Genomic DNA, 15,003 nt, shown 5'->3' on the forward strand with positions numbered 1-15,003 from the left:
TCACTTGTGAATCGTCCTGTAAAGCTAATTGGATCCCGAAGGGTCGTAAACGCGTTGATTATCATCGACCAAACAGCCACCCCCCTCGCATGTCGTGGCGCCGAACAGGCATATGTGTTCAAACAAACTCGAATATTTTCATACGTTTTTCGAATGCCCGAGCATTCTTCGGTCGTCGATCGCGGAGCTTGTTAATTAAACCGTTGGCCTGCCCGCGTACATAGAGTTCATATATCCCGATGTTGTCCCCGCGAGTGTAGTCGTTATGACGTGCACGACATGCAACGCGAAACGTATAATAAAGCGCGACGCACCGCGCCGCGATAAAGAAGTGACGGCTGTCCGATTAGGGATTAAATGCCAGGGGAAAAACGACACTAATGCGCGCATGCAACGGAGGAGATCGCATAGCATGAATATTCGCACGACCGCATACGCCCCGGCCATTCCAAATATTTTTGCGCGCGCCGCAAGTACGGACGCGTACGGAATAAAAAGTTACGGCATTATAAGAGATATATATCGCGTACGCACGAACGCAGAAGATTTTCATTAATTCGAGATACGAATTCCGTACGGGGGCGGCGAAAAAAATAGAAGATATTTCACGAAGTTCCGATCTTACAAGTTTCGCTGCATTTTCACGTTAATTATTCTTAGCAATCGCGTAGTTAAATCATAGTTAAAAGGTGCGACGAGCTACCGGGATATTATTATCGCAATTAAAAAATTATCTCGTATTCAAATTGTGTGCACCATAATTACGTTATTTTGCATTCATATCAAATTTCGTATTCCGAGGTGGATTTTAATGTAACTTCAGCCCGAAGCGGAACGGAGTTAATCTAAATATTATGGTGTATTTGAATATTTTTATAATTCGAGTTAATGCCCATGTATAAAAGTTACTCACCGAGCCGCGCTAATTAGTGAACGTAATTACGAGAAATTTATAAAACGCGAGCAACAATTAGCTAACTGATATACCGAATTAAGTTTGTCGCCCTTTAATAACTCGGGAGCGGGCAAAATGTTTGAAGTTGTATTTCGATGCGTACTACATACGTAATGCGCTGCACCCACGAACGGAGAAGGAAGAAGCATTGTTCATTAGTAATCAATAAGCATCGCGTTACAAAATTCGGGATGTAAAAATAGAAAAATTCTATCACGGACGCACCGCGTCCGTAACGATAAATTAGGTATTTCACGCGTGTTTCGTAAGCATTATACTTTTTTAATACTCGAGGTTCGGGTCATTATCGGACCATTATGGTTCGCACGGATTGCGAATCGCAATGTGCTCTTTAATGCACAATCAATGTTGAATCTCGCGCGTATTGTGAAATCCGCGAAACAAAGGGATCAACAATGTTGCCGAGTATAATAAGCGAAAATTGATCGGCACGGGATCGTTCAAGCGCGAATATCCGGTAGGCCACCCCGGAATAGTCATATTTGCTATTACGTACGCGATCGTTGGGATAAATATTTGCCCGTGGTTTTCCCCTCGGGGGAGCCTATTCCGGCGAGCCCGTTTGCTTCTATATTCCTTGAGCGAAGCCAATCCGTAGGACAAACTAATTTTATTAAAGCGACCGGCGAACTGATTTCTCTCTGTTTTCCCCTTTGAAAGACCGCCCGATCTTCGTTTGGCTGTTTGTATAAACGAGCGCAATTTTGTCGAAGCTTGAAGCAGAAAAAAATCGGAGCAGGAGAGGAAAATGAGAAACCGAAACGTACGGCGTTAAAATTTTCGCAATCTAGGACAAATATATTTTATTTTGTTGTACAGAAATATTCTGTATATTTAATTCCTTAACATTATTTTTAATTTAAGTATGTAAATTAAGAGTTCTCCAATTTACGTAAAAAATATCGGAATCGTATATCTAAATGGATAAAATTTTAAGCACAAAAAAATCATGTAGAAAATGAAAGGAATAAATAAGTATCCGAAATGCTTACTACCGAAGAAATAAAATCTTATAATGTTCCTGAATATTTTTTACAAAACATTTTTAAACACTAGTATAATTAATCACAGATAAATTCGTGCTGAGAAACGAGCATCAGCAGAAACGCGGTAACATTTCTACGTTACTAAAGAGAAGTTTGTTCGGTCCATCTATAAATTATTTCGAGCCGAGATTCGGGAGATTCGTTCAGTATACCAGCGATTCATAAAACTTTCATTCGAATCTTGGCTCTTTCCCACCTTTCCACCATCCTTAACGTTCTACAACAAACAGGCCCTTTACCTTTTCAACTGCACATCTAATCCCGTATTAAGATTTCAAATAAGTTATTATATTTAAAGCATAAAACTCCAAAGAAATAACATTAATTGATTAAAATGTCTTCACATTTTTTAATTCGAAATTTTTAGGGATTTAATACTCTGTTAATTCAACCGAGAGAAGAAACTGTCTGACAATGTTGGAATTGCAGTTGGTAAGCTATTTCTATGTACATGTTATAGGAGAGATGAGTGAGAGGGTTTTCTTGGCACCGAACTTCATCCACCAATGAATTTTTAAACGTAATACCGCGTCGAGACGGGTACAGAGAGATGCTTTTGTGAGAGAGGCGCGGGTGAGTAAGGATTTTCGTGCGTATAGAGCATCCTCTTTGCGGCGTTCGAGCTCTGGCCCGGCCAAACATGGCATTATTATTCCATGTTAAGCACGGTTAATGCTCTCTCGGCGGTGTTGCCGAGACCACGCTCATTCGAAGAGATAAGAAAGTGTGAATAATCACCGGACAAGGCCGTTCGCCCGCGCGCGAGGCGAGCGAGGCTCCATTTTTAACGAGAATAACGAGGGCCTAACAACCGCTTATTGTTGAGGGTGCACGTGATTGATTATCACGCCTAAGAAACGAGTATACAATATAAAAACATGTATAAAAAATATATTACATTTATTCTTCGTTGGCGGTAATAGATGCATTTTCTTGTCGAAATGGATCAGGAAATGATTTTTCCGCGATAAACATGACCGAGCTGTGAATAATTTCCAAAGCTATTGGAGTAACTACTTCGTAACTACAAGAGAAATCGCATTAAAATCCTCCTCAATCGCGACGACTCGACTGCATTTGCATAAATGTGCAACCGGTGCGATCTGCCCATTTGGGGCGACGCCGACCAGCCACGCGGGAGAAAAAAGAGAGGAAGCGCCATTGAATTCATTTGCAAAACAAAACGGGAAAAGGTTAACGAAGAGCAAAGTTGACTTCCATCTTTCCACGCCTATCCTTCCCTACGGCCTCTATCTACCGCATGATGACCGTGCGCACGTGAAAGGTGCTTTATTCCGCGCCACGTCCGGGGCCATTTGCCGGCAAGTTTCCATTTACGGAATCTAATAGTACTATAGTACAAGCCCCCTAGAAAGTCTAGCGCTCCGCTTAACCTCCAGGTTACTCTGATAAGATATGCAGTAATATTGACTTCAGCGACAATTAACCCTGCCCTTCGAGCAATATTTAAAAGGGACATTTATTTGTGAGATAATGTATCTTGTCATATATAATTTCCTCTAAATTTCAAATATCTATAAATAAAATATTTATAAAATTAATATATAAACATTATAAACATATGATATAAACATCAAACTCAAAATATGAACCTATGGAAATTATAATATTCAAAGTTTAACATTTTCATCAGTGAGAAACGTAATATCTTTCTGCGTCATGTATCCTTCATATTGATTTATATATTTTGTATTAATAACATACATTTGGTAAATTGTCTAAATAAAATTAACGTTAACTAACACGATCGGAAATGTCGATCTGTCTTTTCTTAAAAATAAAAAATTCTTCTATTTCGGGCATCGCCTGTTAAACGTCTGTTACGTGTACGAATCGACAGAATCTGAGGTCGACGGACGGCATCGTCTAACGAGATGAGCGTCATTCTCAATTAGCTCGTCAGGTAATTTAGCCAAGTTTTTCAGAGTGGTTGTAGCCCTTATTAAAGTCCGATAATTAATTACGCGCTGTGCACGCAGACAAGTAAGAATAGCGGAGTCAGCATGCGCGGCATCCGCAAACAGAGATTCCCGGCAACCGGCGTGGATTAATATTTGATCAACGATCTAATCGCGGAATTTTCCATTTGTTTTGCGCGAATTCATTATTAAAATCCGAAAATTGTTTACGCACGTCAGCTAACAATGTTAACTCGCGTTTGTGCTTACTCGAGATAGTGTACCGAGTGTGCAAAGCCTTCGCCCTTTGCCTCGCTTGTAAACCAAAGTATCAACAATATGGAGCGAGATATATTAAATGTCATGTATTATATTTTCACGAGCTCTTAATTTCTACTAAGAAACATCTTAATAATCGATCTTGATTAATCAATTTTTATTTTCTAGAAATTAACGACAAAATATACAAAGCACAATCTTTTCGTGAAAAATTCACAAATCAACCGTAATTCAAGAAAATACTACTTATTCTCAGGTAATGTTATCACCAATATCAAATGCAAATTTGTCAAAAAATTTGTTATAGAAAGAGGAATAACGATGTAACAGATAAGCATCTGTTTCAATTACCGTCGTGTTATTTCGTACTTCCCACCGCGATTATTACAGTCTGATGGAGCGTATCTTTCTGAATCCAAAGCAAAATAAGCCTTCCTGGCACACAGGACAGCTTTTCCCACGCGAGTCACTCGCACGCAAACGATCGATACGCGTTGCGCCCGGCGCCAAAACATACGTGTTTAGCGTGTCTCTCTAAGAGCACCTGCCAAATCGTGGTCGTTCCACTCTCATTCGTTCTCCTCGGCTCCATTTGCCAGGCTAGGGCTTGGGTCAAGTGATCCGGCCACTCGAGACCGCGTCCGAGATGCCACGGCGCCGACAGCTAGCCAGCTAGCGGGAATTGGAACCAAAAATATTTCCCCAGCCCCGAGAGACGCTCGATAAAAAGTGGCTCGTACGTTCGTCCCAATACGATCGATTTAATCCACCCAAGTAATCCAGTTCGATACAAGTGAGAAACAATTACGCGTCGCTCTACCTCTACAAACTCGTCGTTCGAGTTAGAAAGACACTTTGCTCTTAAGTGTTGAATTCACTTAATTGATGTAAAAAGAAAGAAATTAGATGTAAAATGTACGCGCGAGTAATATAACTTACATAATAAAATATTGCGTAAAAAATATACTCATATATATATATATATATATATATATATATATATATAAATATAAAGAATAAACTAGAAAATATAAAAAGAAATTAAGTCAAAACTACAAATTAATGGCAATCATATTTATGTAATTATTTCCAGTGTACTATAATAAATATCGTGAGAGATGAGATACGAGTATAAGAATATATGTCTATACTAGAATATCATTATTTCACGATTTCGGACGTTTTCTTATCTCTTCCTAATAATCAGTACCTTTTGGTAGTCGAAAGAGGCAACATTAACACACACACACACACACACACACACACACACTGAAGCTACACAAAGGAACTAACCCGATATTCGAATCATTAGATCAGACAAACGATAACGCTCCGTTAGTGGACGCTAAGTCGAGAAGCAAATGCTCAGCTTTGATGAGAAAAAGACGACTAGGGGGGAGGTTCATCCCAAAGTGATGGCGGGACTCGTCGTTTTTGCGAACTCCGGTGAAACCGATTTCCCGAACATTGCGCAAGCAGTCGCCTCCTTAGGCGCGATTTCCTGGAAAAGTAATTTCCCGTAGGAAATCCTCCCGACTCACCTCGAGTCGAATAACAGTGGCTGAAAGAATCTCCGCCAGTCTGGAAAGACCTCTTGGCCATCCTGTCTAAAGGAACCCGCCAGCGCTCTTGAGTAATACCGCTGAAAAGAGATTATCCACTTCGTGTATTTACCCCGAGACCCTACCACTCCTCTTGTATTTACTGGAAAATTATCAACAATGCGGCGAGAATTTTCGAACGCTAGCGGGAACAGCGGCATCAACTCCGCCAAGAGGAAATTAAAAATTGCGATACGAATGCCTCAAACTTTTCAACTAGAAATATTCTTCCCATTTAACTGCCGTAATATCATAGTTTCATAATTCATAACATCAAATGGTGTAGCAACAAAATATCGAATAAACTGATGACTTTACAATTTTAATAGCATAACAATGTTATATTAAAGATCTAATTTTGAACTAAAGCACTAAAAAAGTAAGTATTATTCAGATATTATAATTCAAACGAAGGTTAATTTAATTGCACTACAATCTCGTCGGATAAAAGGAAAGAGTTCTATTGTATAGCGTTATGTGCTCGAAAGGAAAACAGGCCTTGTGTTTTTAGCGAGATAAATGCTCGATCATATTTCGAAAAGGCGAACTACTTCCGGCGACGTTATCGTCGCCATTATGAAGGTACTTCTACAAATTGGAAGTACCGCCGATATCAAGGTCCTGTGACCATTGTCGATCGATACCGCCTCATTAATTAAAAGTCGTAAGAAGAGGAAGTGGAGCTGGAACGTGGGGTTAGGTACCGCGTTGCCTACTACTCGAACGTTTAATAAGCTTCGGGAATTCCGAGGGAAGGTGCTAAAAAGCCGGCTACGGAGGATGACGTCGTCGCCCTCTTTCCGGACGAGGACGAGAGAAGAAAACCTGGTAGCCCTAATAAAATTAAGAGCCGCGCGAGAACTTCAGGAACGCCGCTCCCCCGAACGATAGGTATCCGGAGGACAAAATATTTGTATGGATGAAAAAGGTACGCGCGTTATACAAGCAATCAGACGATTGTTCCGTGCCGGAAAAGATTGCTAAATTTTACATGTCTATCTCACCGATAGTTCCTTCGAACGCTCTTTTCCCTTTCGTCGTGTCGTATTGAATAATCTATGCAACATATCACAAATAGAAAAATTCATCCACAAATGCTGCTCCACTTGAAACAAATTTCCAAACTGTAATTTTGCTGCAATTGAAAATAAGTACGTGCACTTGACATATTTGTTCGATCCGACGTGAAAATTCAAACTGGACTCTAGCATCTTTTTTCACAAATATATTTCTAATTAAATTATTAAAAAAATCGAGCTCGTGCGTTCCTAAATAAAATAAGAAGTTTAAAGGCTAGTAAACGAGCAATCGCGAGAGATGTTAAATTTAAAAACAAAAATAGTTTAATATCTCTTAAATATGTATATATACATGGAAACGTTTCGATCCACACAGAGTCTTCCTCAATCTCATTCAAAAATAAATATAATAAATTAAATAATTAAAACAAAGAATACACATAATACAGATAATAAAAGGATAACTCGAAGGATAAAAACGAATAATCTTTCATGATTAATTGACTCATTAAATCATTATATTAATATTAAAGTTATAGCCAAAATCGGAAAAGTGATACGAAATAGAAATAAACACTTTACCCTAGTTATTGGTATAATGTAAGAGATATACTTCTATATAGAAGATGCTCTCTATGATAGCCTCTTTCGGATAATCTTAGCTTTTCCGCAAGCTATAAGATTATCCGAACCGTTAGTTTGCGCGATTTTAATTCGTCGATCCGTCGATGAAACGAAACTTTAAATGAGGCAGAACTTTAACATTTCGTTCTCGCGTGTCGCTCAACGCACGCAACAAGTAACTCAATCGACGACACATCGGGAAAGTGTTAAAAGCTCGCGTGAGCTGAAAAATTTTCAGCGGTGGCTTTTCCTGGCGCGCACGGCGAAAGAGACCGGATACGGCGCGGCGTGACGACCGGAAATCGAGCGGGCGCCCATAGTTATTCTATTTTGGCGTTCGCGCTTTAAATTTCCCACGAGGAATCGCCTTTTAAAATTGCCCCCCCCCCCTCCCCCCGCGGTGCGGGTAACACGTGCCGCATATATTACGCGCGTGCGGCGCGCTCGATGTAGCCGGCTAGAATCGATGCCGCGGCACGATAAAACCGCTCGCGAATCGCTGACGCTCGTATATTACCGTTGATTGCCGATAGAAAAGATGATAATATTGCACGCTGAAAGCGCAATAATTTATGTCAACGTATCCTCTGTACATAATTTTGATCCTTAACTGATCCAACGAAATGGAGTTTCGTTCATTATTGATGGAGTCTCGGCGGACAGCCTGATATAAATTATGAATGATAAAAAGAGCACTTTGAAAGATAAGATATAATTTTCACAAGCTAATATATGCAGAAGCTTTGCGAATTTTTTAGCGTTTCGCCATCTGAACTCGCGCACAGATCGGAAAATTATTAAGATTCCTGGAGTGCGAAATTTTCGGTAGATTCTATAAAATTAAAGATTAACTGAAAAGTCAAAGTTTAAAATTTTATGTATATTAATTTTACGAAATTCCATCTTTGCCAAAGACAAACATCTTCGAAACAAAATCGATAGCTTATACCATCTTTCTGAATTTTCTAGAATTTTATCTTGCAATCGTATCTAGTATATAGACGGCGTATCTCGTAACTGTCAAGACCCTTTGTTGAATCAACAAGAAACGATGGTTCGTGGGTTATTATACTCTTCGTTGTTACAATAAACTTTATTTCAGCAGCAGACCCGGAGTAAAGAAATCGATGCTTAAAGCAACGCGTGTCTAACACGTGACGATAATCCTATTATTCTTCCTGCTCACAATAATGTTTCTATTCAAAGTTCGATTTAGATCAGCGAATCGAAATTTCATTTAGGAATATCAACACGTGTTTGTAAGTATTATATTTAGCGATTATTATAATACCTACATCATTGTCAGTTAATTATTAGAACGTATTTATGGGATTTTAAAGGATATTCTAAAATATTTTTCATATACGAAAAATAATTTGAAACGATCGTAATCGATTTTTTATACATGACTCTTCTTCGCTCGAGCACAGTCTATTTGTGAAAAATCGTTACTTTGACGTTTCCAATGGTTCCTACCCCAAGAGACGAAATCACTGCCATGCACGTGTCTATATAGAATGCAACCTCAACCGGATGATTAATGCGCTGCTGTTCCACGTTACCCAAACTTTACGTAGCAATCTATTCGCAGGAAGCTACTTCGCGTAGTTGATCTCACGGCGAGAATCGAGATAGACGAAGTATCACGGCAGTGAATGCGAAAGTTCAATTGCCACGTACACGGCGTCGCGATGTATATAAAGTAGCTTGCACGCTATACACGGGGATATACGCAGTCGGAGAGACCCTCCGTTGGATCAAGGGAAAATAATGGCTCGTGGGCCGACTGATCCCTGGCCGTTACGGCGTACTTTATTCTCGTTTCCGTGACACGCTCGTCGACGAGTCCGTATACGTTACGTATACGGTATACGTACCATATAAGTATAGTACACCTCGTAAACGACCCGCCAAACGAACGCGCGCCCGGTCGTAGTGGAAGAGCGGGTGGAAGTAAATTTCGCGCTGAATTAGCAACGACTCATTAATCGGACCGGGACGCGGATAAAGCCGCCGGTAAGCCACCGCACTCCGCGCCCGCGCACGCTTTTGTGTGCGCACCGTGCGCAAATTTATTTTTCACGAAACTTTATACTGTTTGTCAAATTGCGCGCGATAAACGCGATCAAAAAACCGGCCGCGCGCCGAAAATCATTCGCGCGGAAATATAAATAACGTTTGCGCCGCATTTGCGAGATTTGGTTCCCGCGAATTTATATATTTGCATGTGCGCGACGAACGCGCGGTAGTTATATTTTATCGAACGTATTTAAATGATAAATGCTCAACTGAAAAATTGAAAGCTATTAGCTTTCTGAAACATGCGCGAAGCGTAACCCAATTCTTCTTTTATTTTGACGTAAAAATATTACGCATCATGACTTTTGATTCAGTCATTGTATATAGTTTATGTGCAAAATATTGACGAGTTACGAGGCTGTATATACTTTGCAAAGTAGGAGAAACATCGACGAAACGCAAACACATCTTCGACACACCTCGCCGAGATGAGCCCGCGAGTACAGGGATAATGCAGGTCGGTGGGATTGCTCGATGAAAAATTAAGCGGCATGTATTAAAAAGGGTGTGGAAAGAGCTTTCGAGGGGGGAAAGAGGGGAGAGCTTTTATCCCGGCCGTTGTAAGCCACCGTAGATTCGAGTGGCATCGCAGACTTCGACGAGGCGACATAGAGAAGGAAGTGAGCGACAAGATGGGGCAATAATAATGGGAGGACAAACTTCCGCGCCGCGAAGAGAACTAGAGTGGAGATGGAGAACCAGAAGAGGAGGCTCCACGCGGGAAGGTACTAGCAAGGAAGGTAGGAGACGAGAAGAGACACCCCGTGGGAACTGGGAACGAGATGGAAATGTTCGCGGGAATAAGATTCGAGGGCGCCAGATGCCGAGAAAGAAAAGACAGGGGCATAATGAGGACACTCGTCGAACGGGACAATGATTATGTATTCCGGCAGCGGGGGCGCGCGAGAAAGCCGCGGCGCGTGTCCCACGTGTCTTTTTAACCCGTTTTATTCAACGAGAGCCCGATGCTTTTCTATTATACTTCGCAGACGCGGAACAATGTGGGATAAACAATGCGCCGCTCAAGGGACCCGGCGCGCGCGGCGTCGCGGAATGATCTATATTACGTACCCGGAGCGGACGTGAATTATGGGCTTTGCCATGGGTGATCCTCGATTATAAGCTCGGTTAACCCCGGCAGCTCGGCAAAATATCAAAATGTCTGAATAGCAAATCATCCGTCATTGCGAAATTTTCACGAATATCATCCCGCATGCCGACACGCGAATAAAACGGACATCGAGACGATCGTAAATATTTTAGTAACGCATATCGGATCGTATAAAGTGCCCCTCTCCCACCCACCCACCCTCTTGTAACGTCGCTCCTTGTCAATATGTCAATAATCTCGTGGCCCGTCATGTCGGTTTAACTTTTATATATCGTTTTCATTTAAAAACGTCCGACGCAATTGCCGTTGCCGATTCAACAAATATTGCAAACGGGCTGTTAACTCGACTGACGCGTTATTAAGAAAGCTTTCGCGCGAGAGATGCAAGTAATAAGGACAGCGCGCCGCCGCGCGCCGCGCCCGCGCCGCCGCAATTAAGTTTTAATTGAAAGAGAAGGGTGGAGAGGAGACTCACGGGAGGTAAAGTAACCGCGATATTCGTTCGTCGACTTCCATCGGTTCACCAGATATTTTCTATTACTGTCCGAGGTGAGAAGTTCCCCGGGAATGGAAACGCAACTTCGCGGACTTCGCCGCGCGTTCGGTTAAACGTCAAGAAGTTTAATAAGCCCCGGCCCCCAAGCGAAAGAGAGGGATAAAGCGCCGCCGAGCCCGGCATCGTGACCTAAGGAGGTTCGATCGCCGATGCGGTTGTTTACGATCGAACACGCGGAAGCAATTAACGATAGCCCCGTGATTTGATTACGAAGTTCTGAGACCCATGCCATGGGTCGCTCTGTCGGGGGGTTACCGTCGAGATCCGCGGCGAACTCCCGCGCGCTTGCCTAGCGCGAGACCAAATGATTCAATTTCACCCGCGCCAGATCCGTCCGGACGTTAATTGAATGATCGAACTTCCCAACGCGCGTCCGACAGGAATCGAGCGGTGGCTCTTGCGAGCGACAGACCGAAAATAAAATTTCATCATCGTCTCGTCGATGGATCAAGGATCAACGTCTCTAACGTCTCTCTAACGTACGTCACCGACGTAATTCACAAAAACGACGCGGCTGACGGTACAACAAGATCGCAACGACGACGCCGCGACGGCGCAAAAGGTCGCGTAATTTATGAATTTTAATAGAAAGCTTAAGAGCCGTGGACTCTTCACACGCGAAAAAAATGAGGCGCTTCCCGGGTTTGCCAATGAACGAATTTACATGCGCGCCTTTGTGCGAACTTTTCTAAGGTGTACTTAGTATGTGCGCCAGAATGTACGATTTAAATGCGCTCTCATGCATTTTCTTTCACCGGGGCTTTTCTTCTCGGTGCTATATTGTCTGCCTTTTTACTTCGAGTAAACGAGCTGCCCGCGAATAGAAATTAAGCGGGTTTCTTTGACAACCCCGCTCTGACAAAACGCGTTCATAAACTCGCATAAAAATGTAAGACGTAATGTCTCCGTCTTCAAAATTTGTTAGACTTAATATTTTCTAAAAAGTCATTTAAAAACACGTTGTACGTGTAGTTATATAATCTGGATTCTATACAATTTCCTAATAAGGCTTTCCGCTAAATTATATTACGCTCATTATGATAGTCGCGGATGCATTAATATGTCAAAGCTTTTGCGTTCCGCTGCATGAACAGCTTACGAGAATAACACCGTGCACCGCTTGCAAATCCCTCGGGCGTCACACGCCCCGCAAGCACCGTCCCCCTTGCGAAACGTTAAGCTCTAATAAGAGAGAAATATATTTCGAGGCTGTGTGTGAATCGTGACAGCTATGTCGAAACGACGACGGCCGCGGTAAGACGGTCTGTGGAGAGAAGTTCGCCCGGAGTTTCTCTCGTGGCGAATCCAGCAAGACGAAATTTGCGCGCCCAGACGTTCACGCAATACGCGCAAAACCCTGTGCGCCCGCAGAGTCATATGGAGACTCTGAAGAAAAATTGCATCATCGACGATGCGTTCCGCGGGAATTTCATCTGGGGCTATACGAACGCGAACTCGCGAGCTGTAATATTCCACGTATAAACAGGCGACTTTTTCGTTTTGATCCGACAGAAAAATATAAGCTTTTTTGTACTATAAGGACGAGTTGCTCTCTCCTAACCTTTCTGCGAGATATTAAAATCGGCACGCATGTATTTGTGTTCGCAACGAAAATTAATTTCTTCTCAGCAATGTTATGTATTTTCAAATATTATTTGTTAAACAAGAATAGAATTGAAAATCGGAATTATCGGAGATGAAATAATAAATCAATCGATCGCTAAAAAAAATAATAAAACTTCTTAAAAATTTATATCTCAATCAACACACTTAATTTAATGTTTTTTAATCGCGTAGAAAATATTTCCGAGGCATTCTTCGTATAAGTAACTTAATTACAGGTATGTGAAATCAGCGTGTTTATTAGGTACGATTTTATGACTAGAATATTTGCTGCGGCACGCATTCTGTTCTCTTTTAAGAATTTAATCACGGAAAAAGAGTGCTTGTGCCGCATTATATTTCATTATAAAGAGCGTATGTTGATTAATCCGTTAGGAAAGCACAGCCACCATGTACGTAGGAGGAGAAAACTTATGATACTCTATAGCATTCCGCAGTTCAACGAACTCGAATACCGGCGAACAAGTAATGTCAAGAATGTGACGCAAAATTTCTTAGCGCCCAAACACAAATTTCCTACCGCCGGCGCCGGCGCCGGTGCAACGCCGTCTTCTTTTGATTAAGCGCGATTAAACGATCTAAATTTATTCAAACTAAAGTGATCTTACGCGCTTCTCTAGATACCCAAATGTCACTTAACTCTCATATTTTGTTTCTTATTTTTCTCAATTCATAAAATGTATGAATATACAATACAATTTTAGTCACTTAGGCCCATATTTATAGTCATTACTTGGGTCTCGAGAATATCAAATGAGATCGAAATAAAATTTCAGATCCTGAAACACGAACAGTTCAATAGTTTTGATTGATTAAAGATCAGCTGAGATTTCATTCAGCGGACATGAAATCTTATTTATAATCTTCACATTATTCAAATTTGATTAAATAAAGAAACAAATTTGGAAAGAAGAGAAAAGAGAGAATGTAAAGTATCCATATCGAAATATTAACCATTTTTCCCTACTATATTTTATTTTATAACTTATTTTTATTTCACGCGTAAATACATTTTAAAAATATAAATATCTTCTTTCGTTCCATGTCCACATGAAGATAGTTAATATTTAAATAAATATTTTATATTTTAAAAACGTCAATATATTTTATGTACTGGTCTTTATTGATATGAGCATATTTATCTATGAGCAAAAAATTTAATCACTTATAATATTAAAAATCTGGTCAAATAATATTATTAATATTAATTATCTTCGTGATATTTTTTGAGTTGCATTTCCTGAAAAACGCGTGTAGAGATTGCGCTTAGCAAAAAGAGTAAACGATGATAACGTAGTTATTAAATTTGAGAAAGCACGTTATCTTTTGTGTAAATTATATTATCATTTATCATTTTTCGTTGAGTTTACTCTCTATCTACGAGAAATATTTCCTATATTTCCTCTTTTACTTTTACTCGCGTATCTGTATAAATTTCACGCGACTGACGTATCTGACAATTATTTAGCCGTATATCGTAATACAAGATTGCGCCAATTAATAATACGCATAACGAGCTCTCTTTACGAGCTCATTATCGCGCACTCTCTATACACAATAAATCGACGGCTAATTTTACTCATATTTCAGGATTAAATATACCAACTTTTAATCTGCCCTAGCTCATCGATTTGAAGGCGATAAATCTATGAAACGTTACTGTCTGTCTATAATAGCTCTTCACACAGATCCATATTGTCTCAAGTTTAAAATTTGCCTCGACTCACCGATCCGACGCGCAGCAGCGGAGTTGTAACACCGGGATGATCTGTAAAATACAAAAACGCATGGCAAATTATAGCAACGCTTCAAATAATTAACACCTGAAAAAGTAATTATTACGCGGACGTAACTTAGTAATAAACGATCAATTCTTTGCGATCAAGTAATAGATAAAGTAATAAAAGAGTAATTTTACTTACCGCTGGGTTGCTCCGCCGTTGCCCGATGCCTCCCAGGCCTCCTCCTCCTCCTTATTCCTCTCCTTTCATTCCTTCGACGCTGCTTCATGGTACTTGCACAACACTCGCTCGCGAAAATCAATCGCTATCGCGCGACACTTACTTTGCACGGCACTTTCGACGCTGTTCGCACATTCGACATCGATCGCGGTAGATGACGATCGCAAATTTCGAATCGCAAGGGATAATCGCGTCTGCCGTTTTATTTT

At 40.8% G+C, this 15,003-nt stretch overlaps 1 protein-coding gene and 1 long non-coding RNA gene across 8 annotated transcripts in view; one reads left to right on the forward strand and one right to left on the reverse strand.

Annotated features, from left to right (window-relative positions):
• Trim9 (E3 ubiquitin-protein ligase Trim9) overlaps positions 1 to 15,003 on the reverse strand; it is a 102,696-nt gene that overhangs the window by 71,165 nt on the left and 16,528 nt on the right. The window lies entirely within an intron of this gene.
• The window catches only part of LOC143905350 (uncharacterized), a 29,525-nt gene that overhangs the window by 359 nt on the left and 14,163 nt on the right, over positions 1 to 15,003 (forward strand). For 2 of the 3 annotated variants that reach the window (XR_013259170.1, XR_013259172.1), the window contains exon 2: positions 2,483 to 2,595. The exons of the other annotated variant lie outside the window; for it this stretch is intronic. This is a non-coding gene — a long non-coding RNA (uncharacterized LOC143905350). The remainder of the gene's footprint in view (positions 1 to 2,482; positions 2,596 to 15,003) is intronic. 3 annotated transcript variants of the gene reach the window in all.

Source organism: Temnothorax americanus, unplaced genomic scaffold (assembly GCF_048541705.1).
Source record: "Temnothorax americanus isolate GAGA-0224 unplaced genomic scaffold, ASM4854170v1 Scaffold6, whole genome shotgun sequence".
NCBI classification, from domain to species: domain Eukaryota; kingdom Metazoa; phylum Arthropoda; class Insecta; order Hymenoptera; family Formicidae; genus Temnothorax; species Temnothorax americanus.